The following is a 14,999-nucleotide window of genomic DNA, read 5'->3' as shown; positions in this document are numbered from 1 at the left end:
ATCCTTTGGCAGGGGGGTCAATTCATTTTTTGGAGGTTTTCCTAGTAGAAAAAACTTCATGGGAGAGATGACCAGACACCTTGGCCGCTCTCCCACAGCGGACGAGGTATTCAGTGTCATGTCTGGGACACCTCTAGCGTCTTTGCCTGGCACTACTTCCCAGACTCCACATGCAGGTACTCCATTTGCAGGTACTCCACGTGCTCTACGTGCATCGGTTGAAGCACAAGCATCTGCTACAGAAGCACGTGCATTTGCAGAAGCTCGTGCATCCAGCGAGGCAGAGGGTAGCCAACAGAGAGGGAGGAGGGAGAGTCGAGGGGGAGGACGAGGGTTGTGTGGGGGTTGCCTAGGAGGTAGCGAGCGATCACCCTCACCAGTAGATCATGTAGAGGAGGTTGTACGCCATTACTATAGAGTTAGAGATGCCGGTGGCAACTTTCATGATGATGAGGGAAGGGATGTAATGGCGTACATGAGGAGCGTCGTGCATGCGACGTATAAAGATTGTTTCATTGCCTTCAAAAATCAGAAAAGTGACTTGTGGCAGGAGGTGTTGAGGGCAGTCCATAGGAGGTACCCAAATCTTGAGGGTCAGCGATTCTCGGATGATTGGGGACGTACAAAAGTGAGGGATATGCTTCACAACAAAAGATCCCACCTCATGACACGGGCCAGGGACTCACTGGGGAGGCTGGAGGAGGGGCGTGGAGCCTACAGCCAACCACCTATGTGCCACCCCGTAGAGTGGAAGAAAGCCAAGAAGAAAGCAGCTGAGAAAGTGAAGAGTCGCCAGCACACAGAGGCGTGACGGATCCAAATGGAAACAATGGGATCGTCGCATTACGGATCGGGCAGCAGAGAGTCGTGGGAGGCACAGTTTATAAGTATATTTTGATTTCTAGTTTTTTTGAATGTATATTTCTTTAAATTCTTTATATATTTTAGTCTAATATATTGTGACGTCTAGTTGTTTGTAAATCTCTAAATATTTTGCAGACTACCATCGTTGGTAGGAGACCTACCCCTAGAGAGGTAGGTTACCATCGAGGCCATAACCATGCAGCGACATGGCTTCACTTTTATGAGGAGGGTCTCATCACTAAGGACCAATACAACCGGGCCATGAGGATTTGACAGCTAGAGGAGGTATGTTTTTCTTACTTTTCTATTAAAATTATAACTAATTATAACTTTTTCTCCACCTTGTCTATGTAAGAAACCCTGATCTTTTGTGTGTGTAGGCGAACCCGGATGTGGAGCAGAGTGAGGAGGGGGATAGTGACGCTAGTAGCCATGGTGGTACTAGCGAGGATGTTTCCTCTTCAGATTCGTAGAGGAGCACCATACCTTCTCATGAGGCCTTATTTTCTTGTATATGTATGATATCTCTTTGAGCCTACTGCTTGTGGCCACGCTTTAGGTCGCAAGCACTCAAAACTTCCCTTGTAAATGCTTTCATATATAATGAATACATGGACTTTCACTTTCAATTCTCGTGCCCGTAAGATACATTGTCTTTTTTCCAAATACACAATTTGATGTATGGAAGGGGGGAAAAAAAAACCAGAGAGAACATGCTCTCTGGTTTTTTTTTTCCAGTTCTATTTTGCGCATCTATCAGCGAGTCTAAATTGCAGGTAATTCGTGTTTATTCGCGCATCTATAATGCAGACTACACGCACTTATACATGCACTGCATTATTCAAATTAAAAAATGAAATTAAATATCTTTAAAAAAAACATTTTTTGTTTTCCGTTCGCATCTATCAGTGCTTGTAAAAGCGCGTCTAAAAGCGTGTCTATATGCGCGTGTATATCTGCGTATATTGCGCATCTATTTGTGCATGTAAATTCGTCGATACATGCGATTATAGACGCGGAATGATAGACGCGCAAATAGACAGGCGGATAGACGCGCCCGTAAGTTTTTCTCTATATTCAAAAATCGCGTCTAAATGTGCGTGTATGAGGCTTTTTTGTTGTAGTGCGAATTTCATCCATCTATTGTTAATGGACTCAAATATTTAGATCATATGTGATGATAACACATGGACGATTGGTTGTTCCCTATACAACATTGGAGATGATGACAACTCCATCTACGTGTTAAGAGAGAGAGAGAGTATACGAGAGAGATACACAAGATATGCTCCCAAAGAATGATTCATATTGATGTAGAGTTAGTATATATAGGTGAGACCCAAGTCAAGTGAGAGATGATATATATAGTTGTAACATCCCCACTCAAATAAAGGTCTCTGGCTGCGAGTGAAAAAACCCTTAGGGAGAACAAGGGAAAAACCCGAGCCCCTACACATACCTACAATACAAAAATGAATTACTATAAAGTTTTCTTGAATACAATGATACAAGCCTCAATCAGTGAGACAAGAACTTGGAACAATACCAAGTGCATGTCTTAATGAACTAAAGCGAGCTTCACTAAGAGCTTTTGTGAAGATGTCTGCAACCATTTGATCACTAAGACAATGCTCCACAATAATGGAACCTTTCTTGACTTCATGTCGAACATAATGATAATGAATAGCAATATGCTTTGATTTACTATGTTGTATATAGTCTTTGGTAAGACTAATAGCACTTTGGTTATCGCATTGAAGAGGTGTACTAGATGATGAAGGATGTCCCAAATCTGCAAGTAGTTGTCGAAGCCAAACTAGCTCGCGAGGTGCTAATGATGGAGCAACATATTCAGCCTCAGTTGTAGAAACCGCAACACATCGTTGTTTCTTGCTAGACCAAGAATCCAAACATCCATTTACAAAGAAACAATTCCCACTTGTAGATCGCATGGATAAGTGTGAACTTGCCCAATCAGCATCTGTATATCCAATAAGGTCAAGAAAAGTTGAAGAAGATAAAGAGGAATCCTCTCGACGATGATAAATAAGACCAAATTCCTTAGTACCCTTGAGGTACTTAAGAATACGTTTTGTAGCACTCCAATGAATAGTGGAAGGGGAAGAAAGATACTGTCCCAAAAAATTAGCTACAAATAAAATATCTGGTCTTGTGTTTAAACCAATAAATTGAAGACAACCAACAAGATTAGCAAAAGGTTGATGAATGGCTGATTCTTCATTGTGTGTTGTAGATGTACCCATGGTAGAGCTTGAAAGAATGCGAGTATTGGCAAAGTGTGCATTTGTCAACCCAAACTACTTAACAATATCATTAATAAACTTTGTCTGGCGAAGAAGAAGAATGCCTTGTTGTCAGTGTCGTTGAACTTGAATACCCAAACAAGAATGTTTCTCACCAAGATCCACCATTTCAAATGCAGTCGATAAAAGCTTCTTCATAGCATCCAAGGAAGCAATATTATTTGACATGAGAATAGTATCATCAACATATAGAGCAAGAATAATAAAATATTTATCCTCCCTTTTGATGTAAAGATTTGGGTCAGCAAAATATGCAACAAAACCTTTAGATGTGAGGAACTGATCAATCTTAATATACCCAGCACGAGAGGCTTGCTTCAATCCATATAATGCACGATGAAGCTGGCATACAAGATGCTCCTTTCCTGCAATCATAAAACCTTCAGGTTGCTCCATATAGATTTCTTCTTCAAGATCTCCATTGAGAAAAGCCATTTTAACATCCATTTGGTGAATTTCTAGATCAAATAGTGTTGCAAAAGCCAAAATCATACGAACAGTTGTGGAGTGCACAACGGGAGAAAATGTTTCTTGATAATCTACTCCTGTAATCTGTGAGTAACCTTTTGCAACAAGTCGTGCTTTGAACTTATCAAACGAGCCATCAGCTTTGGTCTTGGTTTTATAAACCCATTTAGATTTGATAGGAACATGATTTGGGGGGAGTTCAGTAAGAATCCATGTACCTTTGGAGATTAAAGAATCGTACTTAGCTTGCATAGCTTCTTGCCATTGATCCCTTTGAGACGAATTGATAGCTTCCATATACGATATTGGATCCTCTTGGACAGACATAGCATCATCAAATATATCATATTCAATAGAATAGAATCCATGCTCTATCTCAATAGGAAGATCAACATAGATCTCCAAATTTTCATCAATCTTCTTTGGAGGTGAAGGAGGTTTATGATCATCAGAATTAGTAGAATCACAAAGCAAGTAAGGAAATGCACTGAGAAAAGATTGTGTATCATCTGAAACATCTGACGACCATGTGCCACCCATAGTCTTCTTATCAAATATAGCATCACGACTAATGATAACCTTTTGAGTAGAAGGATCATAAAATTTGTAACCTTTGGAATGATCTGAATAACCAAGAAAAATAACCTTCAAACCTGGAGGATCCAACTTATGTCGAGTGTTGTTGGGCACATGAATATAAGCAATGCAGCCAAATGTGCGAAAGTGAGAGACTCAAGGTGTCTTCCCTGTCCAGATTGTTATAGGAATTTTACCAGCAGGTGTAGTAGTTGGAAGATGATTTTGAATAAAAACGGCTGTTAGAAGTGCTTCAGTCCAAAAATTTCGAGACAAACCAGAGTGTATAAGCATGCAACGTATAGCATTAAGAATAGTGCGATTTTTACACTTAGCAACACCATTTTGGTGAGGAGAATAAGGAACTGTAAACTCATGATGAATGCCTTGATCCTTACAAAAGTCATCAAATAGATTGGATACATATTCGCCGCCATTGTCACTGCGAAGCATCTTTATAGAAAATCCAGTTTGAAGCTCCACACTTATCTTGTATTGTTTAAATATAGATAAAGCCTCAGACTTATGTCAAAGAAGATAGACATGTGTGTACCATGAGAAATCATCAATGAAAGTTATAAAATATCGATATTGAGACTTTGAGGCAGGAAAAGGACCACAAATATCGGTATGAACCAAATCCAAGAGAGCATAGGAATGTGATGAAGTAGAAGTGTGGAAAGGCAAATGATGGTGTTTTCCAAGTGTACAGTACTCACATATTCCCATACGTGGATGAGATTTAAGTTCCATACCTTGCACAAGACCATGACGATGAAGATCAAGAATTTTGGCAAAATCAGAGTGTGCAAATCATTGATGCCATAATTTGCAATCTGCATCTCCAAGGGCAGTAACAACATTTGCAATGGTATCATTCAATGATAGCTCAAATAGATTACCATGTCGAGGAGCCACTGCTATAGTATGCTCGTCTTTCTCTATACGACATTGATTATGATCAAAGCCAACAAACAAACCAAGATCAACTAGACGAGCAACAGAAAGAAGATTTCTTTGCAAATCTGGAACATGAAGAACTTCTCTTAATATTCTAGTGGATAAAATAGTCCCGAGATATAAATCACCCACTCCTTTGACTTGACAAGTCGTATCATCCACAAGGTAAACAAAATTCTTGACAGGAAGAGAATGATAATTGTGAAGCCATTATGATTGGTATATCATGTTTCCAGTGGCACCTGAATCAACGATGAATAGAGAACCATCATGAACATGAAGTACCTTTTCTGGAGAGATATCATGATGGACGAAATTGAGCTCTTGATGAGTATGATCATCATCAGTTGTAGTTTGTTGAAAAATATAAGCTCGAGAACGTTCTTCATCATATATGTGTTTATAACAACGACGAGATGGATGATCTGTATGTGCACAATAATCATGAGGAAAACTTTTGGACGAGCGAGGTTACTTTGTAGTAACTCCATGCTCCTCATCATATTGACATGCCCAGTAATCAGAAGCCACGTGGCCTTTCTTATCACAATAAGAACAATGTTTGTTAGGATAAGCAAGACGAGAAGATTTACTACCTTGATTAGGGCATCCACCCTGCTGAAAACGTGAAGCCGGACGCTTGCGAGCAACAAAAGCAGCATCAAAATCCCTTTGTTCACGAGTGACTAAAACAGCATCAGATTTTTCCAAATGATGCTCATGACGTTGAGAATATTCAATAACAGATATGCATGCTTTGTCAAAGTGGATATCATCCTTGTTAGACAAAATAGTGATGATATTGTCATATAAAGGATCTTTGATGGTATGAAGAAGTTGAGTAACAATCTGATTTTTAGCAATAGGAGCGCCGGTAGCACCAAGCTGATTGATAATGTCTTTAAAAGCCTCGATATGAGAGTGCATAGAAGTACCAACCTTATATTGAAGATTCTTCAAACGTTGAGATAAGATACTCCCAAATAGCATGAGAGGTTTCCAGATGAAAGACATCCAACATAAGTGAGTCAGGAAGTGCAGACAATATATAACGAGGAGCCGCTTTGTCACGATGAATCCAATCAGTATGATCAATTTTCCATTGTTCAAATAATGGACCATCAGTAATCACAGAATTATTATTCATCACATCAATAGGTTGAACTGGGCAAGACAGGTCGCCCAAAACAATATCAAATAATTCGTCACCTTCAAGAATTAGCATAATCTTTGCTTTCCACCCAGGAAAGCCTTATCCTTGGAAGAAGGAAACCGAACATTGGCCAGACGGATATCCGTTAACAATTACGCAATTGGCCATGCCTGTATGTCGAGAAAAAACAAATAAGATGAGATCGCAGAATCTGCAAACCATGATCAAGACGAGCGTAGTTGAGATGCATGACAATCAAAATAGGGATATACACATAAGAACGACGAAAAGTATTGAGTGACTAAAAAGAAAGCCCAAAATAGAGAGGCGTAACGTGCAAGACAAGATGACGCATATAAGAAAAATGCTATTTCGGTCAAGCAAAGAACGTGAACGATAATAAAACATCGCTAAAAATAGCAAGATGTTTGCTTATGGTAATCAACATCATTAACGAAGATGAGTGATTAACAAACTGTAATTGGGGATTAACAAACTGTAATTAGAATTACAGTTTTAAATAAAGAATCACATATTCAAGCAGAATTCTTGTCTTGAATCCTGAACTGTCATAACTTTTGATTCCACAACTCCGATTGACAAGCGGTTTTGACAGGATTTGAGAGCATGACGAGAGCTATGAGCTAGATAAAATTAACTAATACTTCTAATTTGAACAAGTTCATGTAACAAATGATCACTTGTGCAAAGAATTCAATCAAGTATAAACAATGAAACAACTTATCTTCCTTGTTGTTGCTACGCATCCATAGCTCTGATACCATGTTAAGAGAGGGAGAGAGAGTACGAGAGAGATACACAAGACATGCTCCCAAAGAATGATTCATATTGATGTAGAGTTAGTATATATAGGTGAGACCCAAGTCAAGTGAGAGATGATATATATAGTTGTAACACTACGAGCAACCTCCATACCACTCGAGTGTTGCCATCCAAAATATCAATTCTGACACTAGTACTACTTCCATGAATCGAAGTACGCAACACACTAGGGGTGGTCTATCCAACTTGGATAGTGTCTCACCTTACTGTACTCTTGAAGGTTATCTTAAAGCCTATCCAAATTCGAATCTAGCTTGTTATTTCTAATCACAAGATTGTGTTCATATTGCTAGAAAAAAGAAAAGTAAATGCATTTTGATACACATGCTTTTGTGCAACTATTATACAAATATACAGATATACATCCCGTTCAATATAGTCAAGATAGCTCATGGTGTCTTGGAGGAGCAATTCATGACAGTCATTTTCAGAGCTCCAAAATATGTTATATCATGTGAAAAAACTAACAAAAGCAGATTGATCTATTAATCATGCTCCTCCACAACGATGAAACACACAATGTTAGAGAAACTTCTCATGGTGGTTCATCAGCAGTTCTCAGAGTCAACAAGTAGTTGACTCTTACTAAGAATACCTCAAGTTGTCTCCTTTTTTCTCAGCATATCATCTTATAGATCTCATTGCCTATACTACCTATTCTAATGTCTTACTACACACAATTATTAGCTCCACAACCTCAGAATAAAACAATGATCTCAAAATATTGGTTTGTAGGTTTTACTTCGGGTGCAATTTTTGGGCTATCTGTCGTTCCATTTACATGTATCGAGGTTGGTGTACTCGCACCTGTTTGTGCAATAGCAATTGTTGGGGCCACAGCAATTGCTGGTGCAGCTACAAGGTGTAGTGTTGATGCAATCGCAAGTAAAGTTGGAACTTCTTGCTTCCCAGGTTGGGCTAGGCCCATACATAGTATCTATGTTTGAAACTTACTAGTAATTACGTGATAATGTCAAGCACTATACTATTAATCTTTGTTGTGTTTGTGTGCCTGAATGTAATGTTGTGTAAAATACTTCCATTAATTAAATTTATTAGAATCTATATTATCAAAATTTGATATCCAGCTACTTTGTATGAGATTATGCCATTGCATATAGGAGATTCTGTGCTTACCACATCTACAGGGTATCACAATTAAAAGATGCATGACCTCTCGATTGGAGATCAGGTTATCCTAAAAGCACTTCATGTATAGTATATATAGTTTATACAATACCTCATTCATGATAGTTCCTAATTGTTGTGGACCTAAAGTAGTAGTATACTTTCTAAAACCACCATATACTCATCAATTCAGGGTGCTACTACTTGTCAGGTTGCAGTGTGGAATAACAATCGCAAAGAGCTTGAGTTTAGTCATGTATATGGATTTGGACATGCTGATGCAAATATATCCTCAAGATTCTTGTATTTCAAGCTCTCATATGATCAAGATATCTTTGCTAACAAAAGAGTCATGGATTTGGAGCTCAGTCCCCTACACTTTGCCATAGTTTTAGGTCAGGATATTATGTATAAATATAACCAAAATCGCATCTACACTATGTATACATCTAAAATTTCAAACTAATTATCTATCCAAGCTACTATTGATAGATAATGATCAACTTTTTCACTTCAAGTATGCTAAAGAAGTGGTTATTTGTGACAAAATGCTGGTTTGGGACCAAAATAAGACTCAATTTATTACCTACATGGTTATAGGTAAATTGAAAATAGTTATTACTTAAAGATCATCATACTTTATTACTAATCAAAATGCAATGTATTGCTTTAATCAACATGATTTAACAATCTTTCTTGTAGACATTCACTACACAATTGGAAAAGGGTTGTACAACCCATACACTCTTCAAGGAACAATCATTGTTGGTGATGTAGTCATCTCTATGCATAGCGACTGGTTCCTAGATACAATGTTTCATCATCTTGCAATGGCACATCTACTCCCTTCAACTTATCAGGTTTTCCATTTTTTGAAACTCTAAAAGGCTACTTTATATGAATCTTTCGTTCAAACTAAAAATGAAGAATCTTTGTGGTTTCAATTTATATTGGGTTTGCCACGAGCATTCTATCGGCTGTTTGGGAAGGATATCTACTCTAGCTTGTATTATGCTATTGAATCAAGCATAGGAATACCCAGATTTATCTTAACATATGGTGGTGGCATATCTCTCTTAACATCCATTTTCACTATGTCAACAGTACTCAAGATATTTCCTATTTTGGGCATATGAACTAATAGAAATTCACCAAACAAGGATCAATAGCCTTTTCTCCCATTCATCAAAAGTATTTTTGTGCTCTACAATCATTACAGCCACATCCTAATTGACAATGTAGTACTTTCATAAAGCATGAATCATGGATGCCCAATGTGGGACTATTATAGAACTACATGGACTTAATGCCAAATGTTTCTCCTCTCTCAATCACTCACTGTGTGTGTGTGTGTGTGTGTGTGTGTGTGTGTGTGTGTGTGTGATATAATGTACTATGATGATTTTCAATATTTACAAAATATAAAGTTATCCTTATGTACATGTATATGTACATCCTTCCATGTGAGTGTATACACATGTGCATACCTCCATACATGTCTCTGTGTGTGTGCAAGCACATACACATATATGTAGATGCATGCATGCATGTGGGGTGCAAAATTTACAAGTAGAACATAAACTCTATAAACTTAATGATAAAGAAAGACTACACTAGAATTGGAGTAGGGAAGTGGAGGCATATATTGTTAAGCAAGTTTATCCTTGTGTGTAGATTCATGTGTAGTAACACGTGGGATGGTGTTTCTAACAAACAACATTATAAACATAATTTTAATTACACATAAAAACATGTGCTTCTATGACTCAATAAATACTTATTTATATGTGTCCCTATTTTTGAAATCATGCACGCTCTATATTTTACTTTCCCTTTGAGGAAAAAGACCAAAATTAAAGAAAAGAGTCACACATACACACAATGAGAGAGAGAGAGAGAGAGTGAAGAAGAAGAAGAAGAAGAATAATAATAATAATAATAATAAGAAAACAAGGAGAAGTAGAGAGATAACAAGAGAGAACTTTCGCCTTTAAGAGTAATATTTCTGCTGAAAATATTATGAGGCCGTATGAAGTCCCGGACAAATGACAATGCCGGTATTTTGGTCGCAGATGGTGCAAACTTTAACATGAGGTATCATGATCTCCATTGGCAGAATCGAGAATATGGTCTAATGAAACCTGCATATTTTCATGAGAACCTCCTCTTGGGAGGAGGTCAAGAGGATAATATTGGAGTTAATGCAATTTTTTTTAATCCTCTTTCCCCCACCGAAGCGTGGTTGAGGGAAGAGGATGGTGCTAAAATGGGAGAGTGTAGAGGTGGAGGGGAGAGACTACATGTGGGCACCACGTGGGGGGAAGGGAGGCCTTACCCCCTTCCTATAAATACCCCCTCTAAGGGGTGAGAAGAGGGGGGATGGTGGAGAAGCAAAGAGTGTCGTGAGGCTGTCGTAGACCATCGTGGAGGGAGGAGGATCGACGCCGCCAGGCCGTGAGAAGGAGAGAGTTGAGCCACGCTGCTCTGTGCCGCGCCATGAGGGAGGAGCGCCGCTGAAGTTCTACCACGGCCATCATTTCGGCCTTGCTGGCCAGAAAGACGCCATTGAAAAGCATCTTCTCTTCCTCCACGTGGAGTGGTCACGACTAGAGAAGCTTTCGAGAAGCTTCTTGGGAAGCTTCTAGGGGGGGGGCCTCCTTAAGGCCCTTTCCCTTGCGTTCTTACACAAGGGGTTTTTTACCCTGGGAAATTAAGATTTTCCCTTGCTTTTTCCCCTTGAGAATTTATCCTTTTCATTGAAATCCTTCCCACACAAGTCCATATTTTATTCCCTAGAATTTAAGCTCCTTTGCCCCCCCAAAAACCCACCTTAGGCTAGGTTTTAAAGACCCTTCCCATGGGAAATCCCCACTCAAATTCATATTTACTTACGGGCTCTTAATAACCCTTCCTATTTCCTTTCTCAAGCGGTCTCTTATACCCTGGGAATTAGGCTTTTCTACCCCTTGCATCCCTGGGAATTAAACCGTTTCGGTCTTGGTTTCCCAAAAAGTCACCTAGCTCGGGTTTTTTTTAAAGCCCTTTTCATAGCATTTCCACAAGGCTAGTTGACCCCCGTTTCCTTTTAAATCCTCCCCTTGCATTCCACAAAGCCATTTTTAAACCCTTCCATGGATTTCACCCACACAAGTTCTTTAAAGGCTCCCATGGCATTCCCACTCAAGCCATATTAGCAAGTTTTAAACCCTCTTCTCATTGGTTCTATTGAATCTCCCCCAAGTTTTTCTAACTGAATTAAAAGACCCTTCCCTTTTGAACCAAATGAAAGCCCAACGTTCTTTCCCCTCATACGCTTGAAGAAGGAAGCCTATAAGGTCTTCCAAAGCCCGATTCCACAAGACGAGGCATCGGTCAAGGAAGCTGAATCTCAAACGGAATTGCACGTGCGAGGGAGATGGGCCAAGATCATAAGTCTGCGGCCAAGGCAAGAAGGCCAAATTCGCGATGGCCCCTAAAAAGGCACAAGGTGCAACCACAGGAGGATCATCTCCTAACATCCATGTGGACGTTTCACCACAAGTCCAAGTTTTCTTCCTATTTTCGATTTACGTCGTAATATTGTAATTATGCATGGTTAATTCACGAAAGTAAGATGCACTTTTACGATTGAAAAGCATTGGCTATCTTAGGGGAAATAACTCACAATTGATGAATCGGTCATTTGTATTTCTCAAAGAAACAAAACGAAAGAGGGACATAAGACGTCTATACATTCTTAACAACTTGTTTTTTTTGCATTACAAAGTAACAATTTTAGATCAACTAATGACCATTATCTCAAGGTCCCAAATTATTGTAGTACACTTCGATTATTTATGGAAAGATAAAATCACATGTTGCATTATTAGACATCTCTTCTTTGCAAGGATTCATTAAAGAACATTGCTGACAACCGTAGGAATTTGCGAGGCATGGAAATGATTCTAGGGCTCCATGAAGTAGATTAAAAATCTAGTCAGTTGGCATAAATCTCAATCAATAACATAAGTAGTTACGAAAGTTTGTGTAATGCTCATTTAGCATACGAATAATAAATTTAGAAATGAAATTAGGAAAAGGCTGCATGGTTCGTTTTAACATAATCCCCAAAAGCCTAGCTGCATGAATCATGAATGCATGTTTTAGAAGGATCAATGAAAATTATGTCGTAACTTAACCTACGCTTTGATCTTAACCAGGAAAGTTAGGGTTGGTAAATCTAATCATACATAGGCAATGAATCATGTGATTACGAGAATGGTATCGTAAATATCTTGAAGAATAGACAAGTAAATTGATTTACCCTAAACACCTAAACTGCGAGGGACTCGCTTAGGAATGGTTAAATCAATGCAACATATCCCAAGTGCTAACTAGGATTTAGCACGTTGAGGACGTGACCTAGTCACTCTTATTTCCAATCGGAGATACTTGCGAGAAACGATCTAGGGTTTTTACCCTAAGGATCGCTCGCTAAAAGGATGAAACTCGGTTTCAATTGGAACCCTAGGACCGACAATGTCGACCTAGTGCAATCAAGAATGGATTGGATTTGAAGACACCCTAACCCTAATTCCTATTCATCATGATTTCGTGATTAGAAGACGCCAGTCGATGGGTAAAATAGTCCCATGGATTAGATGCGACACTTGTGCAACAAGTTGCAGAGTTGCATGATCTTGTGGGTTGACCACAAGGGAATGGCCAATTCCTCGAAATGAGATTGGCAGATTCTTGCGCAAGTTTATCTTGCAAGAGGATGAGTGGTCATCCTGATATAGCACCTTTCTTGGGAAAGGTGACCAAGATAAGTGGATTATATAATTGCTTGGAAGGAAAAGACCAATCAATAATTTGGAATAACATATTTACTGCTAATAGAACTTAAGGTATTGGTTAAGTTGAGTTAATAGGGTACCGCCCTAACCCAAGGATATAAGGGTTAACAAACAAACCCTTGGGGATCTTGCCAAGTCGCACTTGATCCCGGATCGAGTGATGGATGCATTCGGAGAGAAGCATTCACTCCTTAGCAGTTGGCCAAATAAACGACCACTGGAATTGATTGTGCTTGTAACAGTTTAGAAAGCACTGTTTGCATTGTTTGCTCAAGTAACTAAAGAATGAAAAGATATCTAATGCTTCAGGTTGAAGGCTTGAAGGGAGAGGCAGCTTGAGTTACCCCAGACTGCCTGCCTGACCCTAACCAAGGGGGTTTTTGACCGCGCCGGGAACGTGGACCGAACCCGCCGCGAGAGGTCTCTCCATTGAGCACTACTTGGAGCAAGAGGATGCTTGGGTGCCAGGGGGGCTCTGGCCGTAAATCCCTCACCTTCTGAGTCCTGCACAAGAGGCTAACGTGACTCGGGATTGGATCTCAAGGCCCACATACTAGTCTACGGGCAAAATCTTGGATTAGCGATCCCTGTGGATTGCTGGATAGCCTTCCGATGGATTGTGGATAAGCCTACGGGCTGGACTTGTCGAACAGTGCACGAGAGAGACGAGGAATAAAGGAAGAGAGAGAAAAAGAGAGACACGAGACACCGAAAGTGGGAGTATTAGGTATATATAGTTTGTCTATATATAGCAACTGTTTTATATTTTGTTTCTACTCTTGCTTCATCCTTGTTTGGCTGTCCAAAGGCTGCAAATTCTTGAATTATGTCATACATATCCAATATACATACCTGTATGAACTGATTTTCAGCTTGATTTTTTGCATCAACGGCTGTATAAATTTCAGCCATTGTATCATTATAATTCAGCCCATAAAATAGTCCTGAAATTTCTTCTTCTTTAGGTAAAACATCAATTTGCTTCAGCTCTCGCTCCATATGACTCAAATACTTTCTTTCAGCCCTATTCATGCCTGAAAATTGTTTATATAACAGCCCATTCCATTGGCTAAAAAAACCTACAAATCAACTGTAGACCTTGCCTCCTTCATATGTGGAGGCAATTTTTTATGACATGATGCACTGCCATAGCCTCCACTTATAGCAGAACTACCCAAAAACCCTTAAATTCTCGGGCATTAGGAGGAAAACAACCAAGCATAACTTGAGTCAACAATACATTTAGAGTTAGGTCACGAGCTTCTATTAAGCTAGAAACGTATCCATTTGCGATAGTCTACAACAAGATCGATTAAAAAAATTGGTAGCCAATTATACTTGACCTCTTAACTTCTTTTGAAGCTCTCTTCCCCTTGGGCGTTTCATTGTGGTAACTTAGTCCTAACTCAAAGCATTGACTGGTCAACCAAGGCAACAGACAAGCATTATTCGCAACCCATCCAAGAGCCTTTTATTCTTCCAGTTCTTTACTCATCTCTCTCTAACCAAGTAAAGTTAGCACACTTCGCAATGCAAGACTTTTCACCTAGGCCTTCAGGATATAGTCTGGATGCATGCGTGCCTTCCATCTCTCTTAGTGTGATACTATGCAGATTTTTCTTGTTAGACTCAACACTCTTCCACATGGAGCACTTAAAGCATTAACACATTCCTTGAGATATGCATTTTCCCCTTTTCATATCATGTAGGGTCCTAAGGGTATCATGACCCCTATTCTATGTATGAAATCTAAAAGCCATATTTTCTTTAACTTACTGACATAAAATCTACATAACCAAATTTACCTATATCATTCCTATATTTTTCTATGATATTGCGAAAAAG

This window comes from Lygodium microphyllum, chromosome 10 (genome assembly GCF_053477565.2).
Source record: "Lygodium microphyllum isolate KBCC chromosome 10, Lygodium_microphyllum_v1.1.10, whole genome shotgun sequence".
Classification (NCBI taxonomy): domain Eukaryota; kingdom Viridiplantae; phylum Streptophyta; class Polypodiopsida; order Schizaeales; family Lygodiaceae; genus Lygodium; species Lygodium microphyllum.
The sequence above is the reverse complement of the archived record's forward strand: the minus strand, read 5'-3'. Positions refer to the sequence as shown.